Source organism: Oryx dammah, unplaced genomic scaffold (assembly GCF_014754425.2).
Source record: "Oryx dammah isolate SB20612 unplaced genomic scaffold, SCBI_Odam_1.1 HiC_scaffold_29, whole genome shotgun sequence".
Lineage (NCBI taxonomy): Eukaryota > Metazoa > Chordata > Mammalia > Artiodactyla > Bovidae > Oryx > Oryx dammah.
The window spans coordinates 19,899,752-19,917,863 of record NW_024070213.1 but is presented as its reverse complement, the minus strand read 5'-3'; the positions used below and the strand labels follow the sequence as shown (position 1 = coordinate 19,917,863).

Below are 18,112 nucleotides of genomic sequence, written 5' to 3'. Positions count from 1 at the left end.
TCTCATGTAAATAGATTTCAGGAGGTCCATTCCACCAGTCTTCAAACTGGAATTCCTCAGTCATAGAATCAGACAGAATACACTAAATGACATGTGCATGAGTGCTGTTATAGGAATTTAGAGGATCTTGTAGAGATGTGTATGGACTAAACTGCAGAATGAAGAAGCCCCTGGTGTATATTGCAGTGTGACTTCCCATTGTTTAATACTTCAGTTCAGTTCAGCCACTCAGTCGTGTCTGACTCTTTGCAACCCCGTGGACTGCAGAATGCCAGGCTTCCCTGTCCATCCCCAACTCCCGGTGCTTGCTCAAACGCATGTCGATCGAGTCAATGATGCCATCCAACCATCTCATCCTTGGTGGTCCCCTTCTCTTCCTGCCTTCAGTCTTGCCCAGCATTAGGATCTTCTCCAATGAGTCAGTTCTTCGCATCAAGTGGCCAAAGTACTGGAGCTTCAGCTTCAGCATTAGTCTTTCCAACGAATATTCAGGACTGATTTCCTTTAGGATTGACTGGTTGGATCTCCTTGAAGTTGAAGGGACTCTCAAGAGTCCTTTCCAACACCACAGTTCAAAAACATCCATTCTTCGGCCCTCAGCTTTCTTTATGGTCCAACTCTCACATCCATACATGACTACTGGAAAAACCATACTTTTGACTAGACAGATCTTTGTCAGCAAAGTAATGTCTCTGCTTTTTAATAAGCTGTCTAGATTGGTCACAGCTTTTCTTCTAAGGAGCAAGTGTCTCTTAATTTTATGGCTGCAGCCACCATCTTCGGTGATTCTGAAGCCCAAGAAAATAAATCTATCACTGTTTTCATTGTTTCCCCATCTATTTGCCATGAAGTGATAGGACCAGATGCAATGATCTTGGTATTTTGAATACTGAGTTTTAAGCCAGCTTTTTCACTCTCCTCTTTCACTTTCATCAAGAGGCTCTTTTGTTCTTCACTTTCTGCCATAAGGGTGGTATTATCTGCATATCTGAGGTTATTGATATTTCTCCCGGCAATCCTGATTCCAGCTTATGCTTCATCCAGCCCCACATTTCACATGATGTACTCTGCACACAAGCTAAATAAGTAGAGTGAGAATATACAGTCTTGACATACTCCTTTTCCAATTTGGAACCAGTCTATTTTTCCATGTCTGGTTATAACTGTCGCTTCTTGACCTGCACACAGATTATTCAGGAGGCAGGTAAGGTGGTCTGGTATTCCCATTTCTTGAAGAATTTTCCACAGTTTGACGTGATCCACACAGTCAAAGGCTTTGGTGTAGTCAATAAAGCAGAAGTAGATGTTTTTCTGGAACTCTCTTGCTTTTTCGATGATCCAGTGGATGTTGGCGATTTGATCTCTGATTCCTCTGCCTTTTCTAAATCCAGCTTGAACATCTGGAAGTTCTCGGTTCACATACTGTTGAAGCCTGGCTTGGAGAATTTTGAGCAATTCTTTGCTAGCATGTGAGATGAGTGCAATTGTGAAGTAGTTTGTACATTTTTTGGTATTGCCTTTCTTCGGGATTGGAATGAAAACTGACTCTTTCCAGTCCTGTGGCCACTGCTGAGTTTTCCAAATTTGCTGGCATATTGAGTGCAGCACTTTCACAGCATCATCTTTCAGGATTTGAAATAGCTCAACTGGAATTCCATTACTTCCACTTTGTTCGTAGTGATGCTTCTTAAGGCCCACTTGACTTCACATTCCAGGAAGTCTGGCTCTAGGTGAGTGATCACACCATCATGGTTATCTGGGTCATGCAGATCTTTTTTGTATAGTTCTTCTGGATATTGTTGCCACCTCTTCTATCTTCTGCTTCTGTTAGGTCCATACCACTTCTGTTCTTTATTGTGCCCATCTCTGCATGAAATGTTCCCTTGGTATCAATAATTTTCTTGAAGAGATCTCTAATCTTTCCCATTCTATTATTTTCCCCTATTTCTTTGCATTGACCACTGAGGAAGGCCTTCTTATCTCTCCTTGCTATTCTTTGGAACTCTGCATTCAGATAGACATTTCTTTCCTTTTCTCCTTTGCCTTTTGCTTCTCTTCTTTTCTCAGCTGTTTGTAAGATCTCCTCAATCATTTTGTCTTTTTGCATTTCTTTTTCTTGGGGATGGTCTTGATCACTGCCTCCTGTCACAAATGTCACAAACCTCCATCCATAGATCCTCAGGCACTCTGTCTATCAGATCTAATCCCTTGAATTTATTTCTCACTTCCACTGTATAATCATAAGGGATTTGATTGAGGTCATACCTGAGTAGTTAGGGAGTTGGACTGTGAAGAAAGCTGAGTGCTGAAGAATTGATGCTTTTGGACTTTGGTATTGGAGAAGACTCTTGAGAGTCCCTTGGACTGTAAGGAGATCCAACCAGTCCATTCTAAAGGAGATCAGTCCTGGGTGTTCTTTGGAAGGAATGATGCTAAAGCTGAAACTCCAGTACTTTGGCCACCTCATGCGACGAGGTGACTCATTGGAAAAGACTCTGATGCTGGGAGGGATTGGGAGCAGGAGGAAAAGGGGACGACCGAGGATGAGATGGTGGATGGCATCACCCACTCGATGGACCTGAGTTTGAGTGAACTCTGGGAGTTGGTGATGGACAGGGAGGCCTGGTGTGCTGCAATTCATGGGGTCTCAAAGAGTCAGACACAACTGAGCAACTGAACTGAACTGAGTAGTGATTTTTCCTACTTTCTTCAATTTAAGTCTGAATTTAGCAATAAAGAGTTCATGATCAGAGCCACAGGCAGCTCCTGGTGTTGTTTTTGCTGACTGTATAGAGCTTCTCCATCTTCGACTGCAAAGAATATAAGCAATCTGATTTCAGTATTGACCATCTGGTGATGTCCATGTGTAGAGTCATCTCTTGTGTTGTTGGAAGAGGGTGTTTGCTATGACCAGTGCATTCTCTTGGTAAAACTGTTAGTCTTTGCCTTGCTTCATTTTGTACTCCAAGGCCAAACTTACCTGTTACTCTAGGTATCTCTTGACTTTCTACATTTGCATTCCAGTCCCTTATGCTGAAAAGAACATCTTTTTTCTGGTGTTAGTTCTAGAAAGTCTTATAGGTACCTCATAGAATCGTTCAACTTCAGCTTCTTCAGCATTAGTGGTTGGGGCATAGACTTGGATTACTGTGATATTGAATAGTTTGTCTTGGAAATGAACAGAAATCATTCTGTCATTTTTGAGATTGCCCCCAAGTACTGCATTTTGGACTATTTTTTTGACTATGAGGGCCACTTCATTTCTTCTAAGCGATTCTTGCCTACCGTAGTACATACAATGGTCATAGGAATTAAATCCATTCCAGTCCATCTTAGTTCACTGATTTCTAAAATGTCGATGTTCACTCTTGCCATCTCCTGTTTGATCACTTTCAATTTACTGTGATTTGTGGACCTAACATTCCAGGTTCCTATGCAATGTTGTTCTGTACAGCATCAATCTTTACTTCCATCACCAGCCACATCCACAACTGGGCATTGTTTTCTCTTTGGCTCTGGCTCTTCATTCTTTCTGGAGTTATGTCTCCACTCTTCTCCAGTAGCATACTGGGCACCAACTGACCTGGGGAGTTCACCTTTTGGTGTCATAACTTTTTGCCTTCTCATACTGTTCATGGGGTTCTCAAGGCAAGAATACTGAAGTGGTTTTCCACTCCTTTCTCCTGTGGACCATGTTTTGTCAGAACTCTCCACCATGACCCGTCCGTCTTGGGTGGCCCTACATGGCATAGCTCATAGTTTCACTGAGATACACAAGGCTTTGGTCCATGTGATCAGTTTGATTAGTTTTCTGTGATTGCGGTTTCCATTCTGTCTGCCTTCTGATGGAGAAGGATAAGAGACTTATGGAAGTTTCCTGATGGGAAGACTAACTCTGGGGGAAACTGGGTCTTGTTCTGAAGGGCAGGGTCATGCTCAGTAAATCTTTAATGCTATTTTCTCTTGATGGGAGGGGCTGTTTTTCCCCTCTGTTGTTTGGCCTGAGGCCTATGGTATGAAGATAATGGTGACCTTCTTCAAAAGGACTCTCCACGCACTGTTGTGTTCAGTGCCTCTGACCCTGCAGCAGGCCACTGTTGACTCACACCTGTGCCAGAGACTCTTGGACACTCACAGGCAAGTCTGGCTCAGTCTCTTGTGCGGACACTGCTCCTTTCTCCTGGCTCCTGGTGTGCACAGGGTTTTGTCTGTGCCCTCCAAGAGTCTGTGTCCCCAGTCCTGTGGAAGTTCTGTAGTCAAATTCCACTGGCCTCCAAAGTCATATTCCCTGGGGGTTCTCAGCCCCTTTGCCAGCTCCCCAGGTTGGGAAATCTGTTGTTGGTCCTAGAACTTTCTCAACAGTGTGAGAATTTACTTGGTATAATTGTTCTGCAGTTCATGGGTCGTCTGGAGAAGGAAATAGCAATCCACTCCAGCACTCTTGCCTGGAAAATCCCATGGACGGAGGAGCCTGATAGGCTACAGTCCATGGGGTCACAAAGAGTCGGACACGACTGAGCGACTTCACTCATGCACTCACTCGTGTGTCGTCTGCTCGGTGGCTCTATGTTGGGGCTAATGGTAACCTCCTCTAAAAGGGCTGATGCCACACACTGTATGACCCAAGTCTGCTGCATCCGGAGCCCCTGTCTCCACAGCAGGCTGCTGCTGACCCATACAAACACACAAAGGCAGGTCTGGCTCAGTCTCTGTGGGATCCCTGGCTCCTGGTGTGCTTGAGCCCCCTGAGCATCTCTGGCAGGTATGAGGTTTGATTCTAAATGTGATTTCATCCCTTCTACTCTCTTGATGTGTGTCTCCTTTGTCCTTGGACATGGGGTATCTCTTTTTAGTGGGATCCAAAATTTTCTTGTCGATGCTTGTTCAGCAGAGAGTTGCAACTTTGGAGTTCTCTCAGGAGAAGATGAGTGCACGTCCTTTTCTTCAATGACTAAATTTTTATCAATTAAGATAGAATTTAATTTCAAATCAAACCCAGGTCTCCTGCATTACAGGTGGATTCTTTGCCAGCTGAGCCACCAGGGAAGCCCAAGAATACTGGAGTGGGTAGATCTACCCTTCTCCAGCAGATCTTGCTGACCCAGGAATTGAACTGAGGTCTCCTTCATTGTAGGAAGATTCTTTACCAGCTGAGCTACGAGGAAAGCCTGTTCAATACTTAACACTCAATAAACGCTGGCAGAGCAGAAAACGGGCATTCAATAAATGCTGACTGGGATTTCCCTGGTGGTATAGTGGATAAGAATCCGCCTGCCAATGCAGGGGACTGTTCAGTCCCTGGTCTGGGACGATCCCACGTGCCTCAGAGCAACAGAGTCAGTGGGCCACAGCTACTGAAGCCGGCGTGCCTAGAGTCTGTGCTTTGCCACAGGAGAAGCAACTGCCGTGAGAAGCCCATCCACCCCAACAAAAGAGTGGCCCCGCTCACCACTAGAGAAAGTCTGCATGTAGCAACAAAGACCCAGTGCAGCCAACAATAAATAAATAAATACATTTTAAAATGCTGATTGAATTAATGGTGAGGTAGAAATAACCATCTGGTAAGGGTGGATGAGGAGAAGGCAGTGGCACCCCACTCCAGTACTCTTGCCTGGAAAATCCCATGGATGGAGGAGCCTGGTAGGCTGCAGTCCATGCTAAGGGTCCGACACAACTGAGCAACTTCCCTTTCACTTTTCACTTTCATGCGTTGGAGAAGGAAATGGCAACCCACTCCAGTGTTCTTGCCTGGAGAATTCCAGGGATGGGGGAGCCTGGTGGGCTGCCGTCTATGGGGTCGCACAGAGTCGGACATGGCTAAAGCGACTTAGCAAGGATGGATGAACTGAAGATTGCTGGAGATGAGTAAGAGGGCCAGAACTGTGAGACGGAGGTAATAATGGAAATTATAAGAAAATGGACACTTGGAGAGAAGAGCAAAATAAGAATGATCCAGTCACCTTACTCACGAGTAAATGTGTGGAACCAATCACACGTGAATACCTCCTGCTTATATCTTTTGTTTACTGAGGATTTTCTATTTAGTATGTATGTTGGTGTTTTCATATATCTGAGCATTATTTCCAGAGTTTCCTCTATCTCAGAAAATTTAAAAATTCACCATTTATTGAATTGTTCATTAACATTAGAGTATACGTTTTTGAATGCCCCTTTGTTCTGTCTATATATATTTAAATTTTTTTCTAGGTCTTAGAGGTTATAACTTTTGTGACTATGGTGACTCCTTTACGAAAAGGAGATTTTTAAACAGAATTCTGTGTATCAAAATGGGTATTCAGCAAGATACTCAGGTGTTGCAGGAATTACAAAAATGAGTATGCCACAGTCTCTACTTTGAGGAGATCAGGGTCCACGGGGAAGCAGAGTAGAAGAGGCCATAATATAAAGCTCAGATTTGTTCATTTGGCTTTTATTCATCAGTTATGACGTAAAGGATGGGAAGAAAATTTGACTAAGGAGACTTCATTCTTTCATTTTTTTAAATTGGGGTAAAATTCACATAACATAAATTCACCACCACCCATTCTTAAATGTACAATTCAGTGGCATGCAGTACAGTTCTTCCTATTTTAAAAGAGCTCTGAAGGAAATAAAACCATCAATAGCAAAGATTCCAGAGAACTGAAGTACCCCAGTCTTCAAACGCTCGACATCACATGGTACCCAAATTCTTTCTGTTCTAAGGATGCCCAATTTCTGCTTGGTTTGCTAACAATGCTGAGCCAGCAAGTCATCTATACACTATGTGGCCTATATATCTTGAGTAGAACTTGTATTCGGTGCTAGTATCAAGTTTGGAGTTCTCCCAGCTGAGTATTTTCTTCAGGGTCTCCTATGATTGTAAATTCCTTGTGGGCCAGTAACCTAAGTAGGTGGCTCATCACTGTATCCCTAGAGGAGAACCCAGCACATAGATTATTTTAAAAGCATTTGTGAATGATTGACTACTTACTCCTCAGATTTTTATGTTCAATTATTCCCTGTCTAATGCCTCATGGTCAGTATTAACTGGGGCACTCAATAAAGGTTTGGGGTTGCGAATTGTCCCGGAGCCCAAGGTCAAATCCTGGCCATTTTGAGCACCGAAGGCAACTGTTATTGAGTCGCACAGAAGGTGGCGCTGTTGCGCCTTATGGTGACTGCATTTTCACCTGGCCAAGCAGGTCTTCTACACCTGACTGTCTAGCAATCGCTTGAGAAGGAAACGAATAAGCTGATCAGCAACCAGTCCAGCTTTTACAATTTCGGCAGAGGTTTCCCGCTGGTTCAGGTGTGGTGAGGCCCGGAAACCTCAGTGCCCGCAGACTTTTCCTTTTGTGGGGAGCCCGCCCAAACTCCATCCTTTGCCCGCGGCCACGCCCCACGGTGGGAAGGAGGGACTGAAAAGCATTTCCTTGAGGCCGGCACAACTTGCCCTACGCAAAACGAGGGTTTTTTTTTTTTCCCCTTCCCTGGCTGAGCCAGTTTCATCTGAAATACAGAGTGACCGGAGGAGGAACCGGAGGAGGGACAAGGTAGTGGAAACGGCTTGGGGGTATGAAGGGTGAGAGGAGGATGGTAGTGATGCAGTCAGGGGTGGACTTCGCTGTTTTGGGAAGAAAAAGAGGGAGGCGGCCGAAAGGGGGATGGCTGTGGGTGGCTGTTTGTATTTTATGTGAACAAATAGCAACCACCAGGTGAATGAATCTGTATTTCTTCGGAACAGGCATCTCGCGAGTTTTAGCTTCTGTCGTTTATTTAAGACAGAATTTTGGCAATTTTCAGCAATTTGGGCAGGGAGAGAGGCAGCCAGAAAGCGAAGGGATGAGGGGTCTCTGTGTATTCCTGGAGAGGAGGCCATCGCGAGAGGGGAGATAGAAAGAAAAAGTCAAGTACAAGAATTACCTGTCACAGGACAGTAAGGTCGTTCAGCCCGCCTTTGGGCTCAGCTCAGCTCCTCATCTGCTGCTAAGCATAATTAAGAATGGTAATTATCTCTTGGAGTTGTTGTGATATTTAAATGAGATAATATCTGTAATCACACTTAAAAACTGTATAGTGTGATATGCTATTCTTCGTTTACCGGAATTTCGGTTTTCTTCTTTTCTCTTTTTCTTTGTACTGAAGTGTAGGTGATTTAAAATACTATATTAGTATCAGACGTGCAGCATAGTGGTTGATTCTTTATAGTATTATTATAGGTTTCATTCACTCCATTAAAAGTTATTACAAAATAATGGCTATAACTCCTTGTGCCGTACAATACGCTTATCTATTTTATACTGAGTAGTTTGTGTCTCTTAATCCTCTACTCCTGTCTTGCCCTTTCTCCCTTCTCTTTCCCCACTAGTAACTACTAGTTTGTTTTCATATCTGTGGGTCTGTTTTGTTTTGCTATATACATTCATTTATTTTTTATATTCCACAAGTAAGTGTGAATACAGTATTTGTCTTTGTCTGACTTATTTCACTATGCATAATATTCTCTGGGTTCATCTATGTTGCTGCAAATGGCAGAATTTCATTCTTTTTTATGGCTGAGTACAATTACTCAGCTATATATATATATATTCATGCCATGTCTTTTTTTTATCCACTTATCTGTTAATTGCCACTTGGGTTGCTTCTATTGCAATATACTTTGTATATCATACATAATGTTGCCTTGAACACTGGGTTACATGAATCTTTTCAAATTAGTGTTTTTGTGTTTCCAGAGAGACACCCAGGAGTGGAATTGCTGGGTAATATGGTGGTTCTAGGGCTTGCCAGGTTGCTTAGTGGTAAAGAATCCACCTGCAAATGGAGAGGCGGGTTAGATCCCTGGATTGGGAAGATCCCTGGGAGAAACAAATAGAAATCCACTTCAGTATTCTTGCCTGGGAAATCCCATGGACAGAGGAGCCTGGCAGGCTGCAGTCCATGGAGTCACAAAATAGTCAGACATGACTCAGTGACTAAACAACAAGAGGGTCGTTGTATGTTTAGTTTTTTGAGGAACATCCATATTGTTTCCATAGCAGCTACAATAATTTTTGATTCCAAGAGTGTACAAGAGTTCCCTTTTTTCTACATCCTTTCCAACATTTGTTATTTACAGCCATTCTGACAGGTATGAGGTGACAGTGATTTTGATTTGCATTTTCCTGTTGATTAGTGTTGTTGGGCATCTTTTCACATGCCTCTTAGCAGTCTGTATGTCTTTGAAAAAATGTCTATTTAGGTCTTCTGACCATTTTTTGATTGGGTTATTTTAAATATTGAATTGTATGAGCTGTTTGTATATTTTGGATATTAAGCCTTTGTTAGTTGTATCATTTTTAAACATTTTCTTCCGTTCCATACATTGTCTTTTTGTGTTTTGGTGCTTCCTTTTGCTGTGCAAAAGCCTCTAAGTTCAATTAGATTCCATTTGGGTTTTTTGCTTTTATTTCTTTTTTTCTTTTTTTTCTTTTTTTTCTTTTGTCTTAGGAGAATGATCCAAGAGAACATTGTTATAATTTGTGTCAAAGAGTGTTCTACCTATGTTCTCTTTTAGAAATTTTATGATTTCAGGTCTTACATTTTGGTCTTTAAGCCATTTTGGATTTATTCTTGTGTAAGGAAATGTTCTGATCTCACTGCTTTATGTCGTTATTGTTATTCAGTCACTTTATGTTGTTGTTGTTATTCAGTGTCTGATTCTTTGTGACCCCCCATGGACTGCAGCAGGCCAGGCCTCCTTGTCCCTCACTATCTCCCAAAGTTTGCCCAAGTTCATGTCCACTGAGTCAATGATACCATACTATTTTGATTACTATAGACTTGTTGTCTAGTCTAAAGTCAGGGAGAGTGACTCTTCCAGGTCTGTTCTTCTTTCTCAAGATTGGTTATTTGGGCTCTTTTGTGTTTCTATAACAATTTCTTAATTATTTGGTCTACTTCCATGATAAATGGTTTGATGGCATCACCAATCAATGGACATGAACCTGGGCAAACTCCAGGAGATGGTGAAGGACTAGGAGGCCTGGTGTGCTGCAGTCCCTGGGGTCACAAAGAGTTGGACATGACTTGGTGAACAACAGCTGTAAAAAATGCCATTGATATTTTGGCAGAGATTGCATTGAATATGTAAATTGCCTTGGTTAGTATGGTAATTTTAACAATATAGATTCTTCCAGTTCAGGAACACGATATAGCTTTTCATCTGTTTGTGTTATCTTCAGTTTCCTTCATCAGCATCTTATAGTTTTTGGAGTATACTTCTTTTGTCTCCGTAGACAGATTTATTCCTAAGTGTTTTATTCTTTTTGAAATGATTATAAATGAGTTTTGATCCCTTTCCCTCTCTCTTCTCTCTCTGGAAGCCCTTTAATACAAATATTGGTGCACTTAATCTTATCCAAGAGATCTCTTAGGTTGATTTTATTTTTTAAAATTTGCTTCTCGTTTTGCTTTTATGATCAAGTGATTTCCATTACCCTATCTTACAGATCTCTTATGCATTCTTCCGTATCACTTAATCTGCTATTTATTCTTTCTACTGTGCTTTTTATTTGTTATTGAGTTCTCCATTTTTTAGAGTTTTTGAAAATATTTTCTAGTTAAAATTTTCACTGTGTTCATTTATTCTCTTCCCTAATTTAGTTAACATTCTTATTACTAAGGCTTTGAATTCTTTCTCTGATAATTGTTTATTTCTGTTTTATTACATTTTTTCAGGATGTTTTTCTTGCTGTTTCAGTTGAGAGCAGTTCCTCTGCCCTCTTTTTTTTTTTTTTTTTTTTTTGGTTTAACTTTCTCTGACCTAAGTTCAGGTGAAATAGTTACCTCTTGCAGTCTTAAAGGGGTGTTCTTGTGTGGGAGCATCTCTGTGTAGACTGTGTGTGCCCTGTGCCTTTGGTGGGAGAGCTGGATTTAATGTGCATGTAATCACATCTTTCCTCAGGGTGTGCTGGAAGCTGCCATCTTGATAGGAGGTCAGGCTGGACATGTAGGGGCAAGAGCTCAAGCTGGTGTGAGCGGGGACTTCCCCTCTTCCCAGTGGCCATGAAATTCCAAGTTGCTGAAGCAGAATTCCTGGGGGCTGGGCCAAGCTGGCTTGGTTTCCTTGTTTTTATTTTTTAAAGGTTGTTTATTTATGTGTTTTGGCTGTACTGTCTCTCTGTTGCCACTGGCTTTCCTCTGGTTGCAGCAAGCAGGGCTGGTCTTTGCTGTGGTGCTTAGGCTTCTCATTGCGATGCTTTTCTTGTGCAGAGCAAGGGCTCTAGGGAGCATGGGCTTCAGTAGCTGCGGGACATGAGCTCAGTCATCGGGGCTCCTGGGTTTTAATCACAGGCTCTGTAGAGGCGGCACGCGGGCTTAATTGCTCCACAACATGTGGGATCTTCCTGGACCAGGGGTTGAACCCGTGTCTCCTGCATTGGTAAGTAGATTCTTTGCCGCTGAGCCACTAGGGAAGCCCCTCTGTTTCCTCTAAGTGTGTGTTTTCCCCTCTCTTTTTTCTGGGACCCTTGTCCTACAGGGAGTAATGTTGAAGCAAGGGGGTCCGCGGGGTCTGTCCACTCATTCCAGCCACAGACAGAGATCCGGGTTGTCTCACGTGCTGCCTCTGCCGTGCCTGCAGTCGCCTCCCTCACTCTGCTCAGATGTAGCTTTGGGTTCAGTCCCCTCTGTCCCTCATGGCTGATCACTGCCCATCCCTGTTGTGAAGCGTCACCTCAGGGCGGGCAGGGCTCTCAGGGACCTGAGGTATTTACTGGGGAGTGAGCTGGGGTGGGGGCTTCCCTGGTGGCTCAGTGGTAAAGAATCCGCCTGCAATGCAGGAGCCTCAGGCTCGATCCCTGGGTTGGAAAGATCCCCTGGAGGAGGGCATGGCAACCCACTCCAGTATTCTTGCCTGGAGAATCCCATGGACAGAGGAGCCTGGCAGGCTCAGTCCCTGGGGTCACGAAGAGTTGGACATGACTGAAATGACTTGGCGGGCAGGCAGGAGCTGTGGTGGGTTGGCCACCTCAAAGATCTGGGCTGCTTCTGAGGTGCTGCGGAATAAGCTCTGACAATGGCTTCCTGCTGCCTCGCCCAGCCTCTGCCCCACCCAGGTCTCCTCTGTGTTGCTTTCTTCCTGGTCATGGCCACCCAGATCTGGTGTCACGCTATGACCCAGGGTAAGTGCGGGCTGGCCCGCTCTCCCCGCGTCAGCTGGGGCGTGCGCCCAGGCTGTCTCGGGAAAACTGGGGTACTGCACCTCCACTCCCCCTGTGGGGGCAGGCCAGCGCACGTGTGCTCCTCATGAGTAAGTCCAGGTTTCCCACAGCTCTCCTGTTGGTCCTGGTGGTCTTCCCACCTGCCAGGGGGATCCATCTCCCCCACAGAGGACCCCAGGACTGGGGTGCCCAATATGTGGCTTGAACTGCCCACTCCCCAGCATGGCTCTCCACCTGTGTGATCTTCCTTTTCCTCCCAAGTCCTGACCTGATCACTTTTCTTTTCTTATTGGATTAAGTGTGCATCTTTCTTACAGCCTTGGTTGTGCAGGAACTTGGTTTCTGTCAGTCTCTGGTTTTCAGTGAGAATTGTTCCATATGTAGATGAATTTTAGACGTGTTCATGGGGGGGTGGGGGTGCTCTCCACTTCCTCCTATTCTGCCATCTTGATGCCATCTTTGTCTTTCCTTTTTCTTTTTTTTTTAAAGATTTTTTAAAATGTGGACCATATGTTTACATCTTTATTGAATTTGTTATAATATTGCTTCTGCTTTATGTTTTGACTTTTTGGCATCGAGGCATGTGGGAGCTTAGTTCCTTGACCAGGGATTGAACACACACCCAGTGCACTGGAAGGTGGATTCTTAACCACTGGACCACCAGGGAAGTTCCTCTTTTTTCTTAATTTGTTGGTCCTTTCCATCAGTCTCTCAACCTCATTCCCATTTTGTCTCCTTTCTTACCCTTTTATTTCTGTGATTATGGATTCCTGTTATGAATCCTCTCCTCATCTGAGCTGTTCACACATTTGAGACCAAGCTTTCTTCCCCCTAGTTACTGTCAGCTATTGGTAGTTGTGGTGATAAGGGCATTAAGCTACTGTAATGTGTAACACACCCACACTGAAATTCACCAAATTCTTGTTCTCATGAAGACTTTCATGCTTCTCTTCTAGCTCCCCACCAGGCTACTGCTCGATGTCTGCTTCTGGGCTGTGCTAATAAACGGGCATGGGCTTCTCTGGTGGCTCAGTGGTAAAGAATCTGCCTGCAATGCAGAAGCCACGAGATGTGGGTCTGATCCCTGGGTCAGGAGGGCATGGCAACCCACTCCAGTATTCTTGCCTGGAGAATCCCCATGGACAGAAGAGCCTGGCAGGCTACAGTCCATAGGGTCGAAAAGAGTCATACACGACTGAAGCGACTTAGCATGCATGCATGCATGCGATAAAAGGCCGTAAAGAAGCTGAGTACGCCATCAAGGAAATTACTATCTGCTTGGAAAGACACTGATGACTGTAGGCAAACTGATTACTGAATAAGTAGGTGAGGTATTCAGTCTTTATATTAGCCTATCATCTGCAGAAGATAAAAGTAGAAGGGAATAAGTGTACACAAAGGAAAAGGAGATATTACACAAATACCTGTGTAGCATGGAAAGAGTCTTGTGTAGAATGGAAAGAGTCCAAGGACCTGAAATCTGTTTTAAGCACTGGCACTCTTTTTGTTAGCCAAGAACAAGGTACTTACATCAGTGTGCTTTATTGTTTTATTGTTATTACTTTCTTTCTGTTTTAGAAAATGAAGAGTTGAGATAGACTGGCAAATCTTGGGAGATTCTTTGATTTAAAAAATGAGTCTTTTATTTTTGAATTTCTTATAATTTCTTTGAGTTTCCTAACCAGAATGATCATGAGGAGAATAGGTTAGAATTGAGCTGCAGAGACTGTCAGCTCTGGATAAGGAGAAGGAAGTGGGGATGAAGTGAAGGGGTTCCTATCCATGCCTTGACTTCAGCTCAATTTCCTAAAGTTACTCTTACACTCCTAAGCTCGGGGGGTCTTCTCTGCAACTTTCTCCTGCCTACAACTCCAGGTGAACTGAGCAATGTATACTCTAGCTATACCATGCTGTGGAAGTCACTTCTAAAAAGTGAGATTCCAGGGAACAAGGGTTTCCTTGATGCTCATGGTTTATTTAACCCTCATCAGTCTAAGTTCTATCTCAGATTTTAAGCATTACGTTTGCCCCTTCCACACCTGCTGCTGCTGCTGTCACTTCAGTCGTTTCCGACTCTGTGCGACCCCAGAGATGGCAGCCCACCAGGCTCCCCGGTCCCTGGGATTCTCCAGGCAAGAACACTGGAGTGGGTTGCCATTTCTTTCTCCAATGCATGAAAGTGAAAAGTGAAAGTGAAGTTTCTCAGTGGTGTCTGACCCTCAGCGACCCCATGGGCTGCAGCCTACCAGGTTCCTCCGTCCATGGGATTTTCCAGGCAAGCGTACTGGAGTGGGTTGCCATTGCCTTCTCGGCCGCCACACCTAATCTGCACTTAATTCGTTTTCTAATTTATAATAATAACCCTTTTTGGCATTGAGGTAGCCAGTTGCCAACACAGCTAATTCTTTTTCTTTTTAATTAAAGTATAATTGACCTACAACACTATGTTAGTTCCAGGTGGACAAAATCGTAATTTCATAATTCTATGCATTTCAAAAAGATCAATACAATGTCTAGTTATCATACAAAGTTATTACAATATTATTGACTATATTCTCCATGTTATGTATTTCATCCACATGACTCATTTATTTTATAACTGGAAGTCTCACCTATTTCATCCATCACCTCACCCTCTTCCCCTTTGGCCACTACCTGTTTTTGTCTGTATCTGTGAGTCTATTTCTGTTTTGCTAGGTTTAGTCATTTGCTTTCTTTTCCAGATTTCACATATAAGTGAAATCATATGGTATTTGTCTTTCTCTGTATGATTTATTTCACTAACCATGATACCTTCTGTATCCATTAATGTTGTCATAAATGGTAAGATTTCATTCTTTTCATGACAGAGTAATATTCCATTCTCTATATCTGTCTGTGTATCTATCTTACATATTCTTTATCCATCCACCTATTTAGGCCTTCCCTTATAGCTCAGCTGGTAAAGAATCTGCCTGCAATGCAGGAGACCCCAGTTTGATTCCTGGATTGGGAAGATCCACTGGAGAAGGGATAGGCTACCCACTCAAGTATTCTTGGGCTTTCCTTGTAGCTCAGCTGGTAAAGAATCCACCTGCAATGCGGGAGACCTGGGTTCAATCTCTGGGTTGGGAAGATCCCCTGGAGAAACGAAAGGCTACCCACTCCAGTATTCTGGCCTGGAAAAATCCATGAGCTGTATAATCCATGGGGTCACAAAGGGTCAGACACAACTGAATGACTTTCACTTTCACTTCCATACACTATTTATGGACACTTAGGCTATTTCCATACCTTGGCTATTATGAACAATGTTGTAATTAATATGGGGTGTGTATATCTTTTTGAATTAGTATTTTTTTCTTCAGAAAAATACCCTGGAGTGGAATTGCTGGATCATACGGTAATTCTATTTTTATTTTTTGAGGAAACTCCATACTATTCTCCATAGTATTTGTACCAGTTTACATTCCCATCAACCATGTAGAAGGGTTTCCTTTTTTGCACACTCCCTCCTTATTGATTCTCTGCTTAGATGATCTGTCCATTGATGTAAGCAGGGTGTTAAAGTTCTCCTATTATTGTTGATGATCATTACCCTAACCTGTTGGATATATGTTGCTTATCTCCATTTAGTTTTGTTCTTCTTCTGGTGTTTTATTTTGTTTCTTTATTTGGAGTGTATGCCTCTGTAACCTCATTTTGTCTAATTCTCTGTGTTTGTTTATATAAACTAAAACAGCATTTGTGTGTTAGTCACTTAGTCATGTCCAACTCTTTTCAACCCCATGGACTGTAGCCAGCCAGGCTCCTCTGTCCATGGAATTCTCCAGGCAAGAATATTGCAGTGGGTAGCCCTTCTCTTCTCCAGGGGATCTTCGAAACCCAGGAATTGAACCTGGGTCTTCTGCATTGCAGGCTGATTCTTTACCATCTGTGCCACCAGGGAAGCCATGAAAGTGAAATAAAAGTCGCTCAGTTGTGTCTGACTCTTTGCAACCCCACGGACTATACAGTCCATGGAATTCTCCAGGCCAGAATATGGAGTGGGTAGCCTTTCCCTTCTCCAGGGGATCTTCCCAACCCAGGGACTGAACTCAGGTCTCCCGCATTACAGGCAGATTCTTTACTAGCTGAGACACTAGGGAAGCCCAAGAATACTTGAGTGGGTAGCCTATCCCTTCTCCAGCGGGTCTTCCTGACCCAGGAATCAAACCGGGGTCTCCTGCCTTGCAGGCCGATTCTTTACCAGCTGAGCTACCAGGGAATCCCTACTGACCTTCGAAGCCAGATATTCTGGGTACTTATCTTTCCAGTGGTTCAGGAATCCTACGCTTGGGAGCCTAGTGTGGGACTCGGAACCCCACTGCTTGGCAAGAGCTTCTGTAATAGTTACTATCCTCCAGTTTGTGGGGTAGCAGCTGCAGGCGTGGGTCTTGACTTCTGCTACTCATCGTCCTTCTTATAGGTTTAGTTGTCAAAAACCTTTCCTGCTCTTCCTCAGGTCATTTCTATCTATAGTTGTTCTGTAAATAGTTGTAATTTTGGTGTCCCAGTGATAGGAGGTGAGTTCAGGTTCTTTTACTCCGCCCTCTAGGCCTCACCACCTCAATAAAACCAGTTCCTGATTTGTTCGGTATTTTTTTGGCTATACCATGCAACATGTGTGGAGAAGGAAACGGCAACCCACTCCAGTACTCTTGCCTAGAAAATCCCACGGATGGAGGAGGCTGGTGCAGGCTACTGTCCATGGGGTCACAAAGAGTCAGATCTTCCATCCCCAACCAGGGATCAAACCTGTCCCCACGTACAGTAAGTGTGGGATCTTAGCCACAAAATTGCTAAGGAAATCCCTCAATAAAGCCAATTCTTAGCAACTGAGTGATCATAGCAACTTGAAGACAGTGACTGAATTTTTTTATACCTACAGTTTTATACTTTTATGGACTAAATTACTGGTAAGAATGATAAACAAGAAGAAATCTTGCTTTAATTTTTTTTCTTATACAGCTGTTAACATCTTACACCTTCAGTCATAGTAAACTACCCTATTTTTACACACATAACAGTGTGTATGCACATAACATGTATTTTGTCAGTTAACAAAATATGTAGAAATATGGTGCTGTTTTCAGAACATTGATCTAAATTAAAATTATTGTATGTATGTAATTCTGGGTTATATTAGAATTCTACTAAGAAATTGTAGGGGATGCTAAAGTTTAAGGGAAAAAAGTGCTTCAAAGGTCCATTGTTGTTGTTTAGTTGCTCATTTCAGAGAAGGCAATGGCACCCCACTCCAGTACTCTTGCCTGGAAAATCCCATGGACGGAGGAGCCTGGTGGGCTGCAGTCCATGGGGTCGCTAAGAGTTGGATATGACTGAGCATCTTCACTTTCACTTTTCACTTTCATGCATTGGAGAAGGAAATGGCAACCCACTCCAGTGTTCTTGCCTGTAGAATCCCAGGGTCAGGGGAGCCTGGTGGGCTGCCATCTATGGGGTCGCACAGAGTCAGACACGACTGAAGCAACTTAGCAGCAGTTGCTCATCTGTATCCAACTCTGAGATCCCATGGACTATAGCCCGCCAAGCTCCTCTGTCCGTGGGATCTGGTATGAATACTGGAGCAAATTGCCATTTCCTTCTCCAGGGAATCTTCCTGACCCAGGAATCGAATCCGTGTCTCCTGCTTGAAAGGTGGATTCTTTACACTGAACCACATACACTGTGGCCATAGAAAAATCTCAGTAATCCATATATAATACTCATATTTGAAGTCTGTTAACTTCCTGGAGAAAACTTCAAAATTATTAGGTTTCACCAGAGCATCAGTTTTGAATGATTTAACCAAATGTACTGTCTTGTTAGGTACACATGGGCTGTTGTGTTGAACAACTCTGGGAGACACCATAGATGTTATATTCATATTATGCTGTCACCTGAAT

At 43.3% G+C, this 18,112-nt stretch overlaps 1 protein-coding gene across 2 annotated transcripts in view; it reads left to right on the top strand.

Moving 5' to 3' along the window:
- Window positions 1–7,218: 7,218 nt before the first annotated feature.
- The window catches only part of STYK1 (serine/threonine/tyrosine kinase 1), a 52,537-nt gene continuing 41,643 nt past the window's right edge, over window positions 7,219–18,112 (top strand). The window contains exon 1 of one of the 2 annotated variants that reach the window (XM_040235184.1): window positions 7,219–7,535. The gene's annotated coding sequence lies outside the window, so the exon portion shown is untranslated. The remainder of the gene's footprint in view (window positions 7,536–18,112) is intronic. The other variant, XM_040235183.1, reaches the window with a different exon arrangement.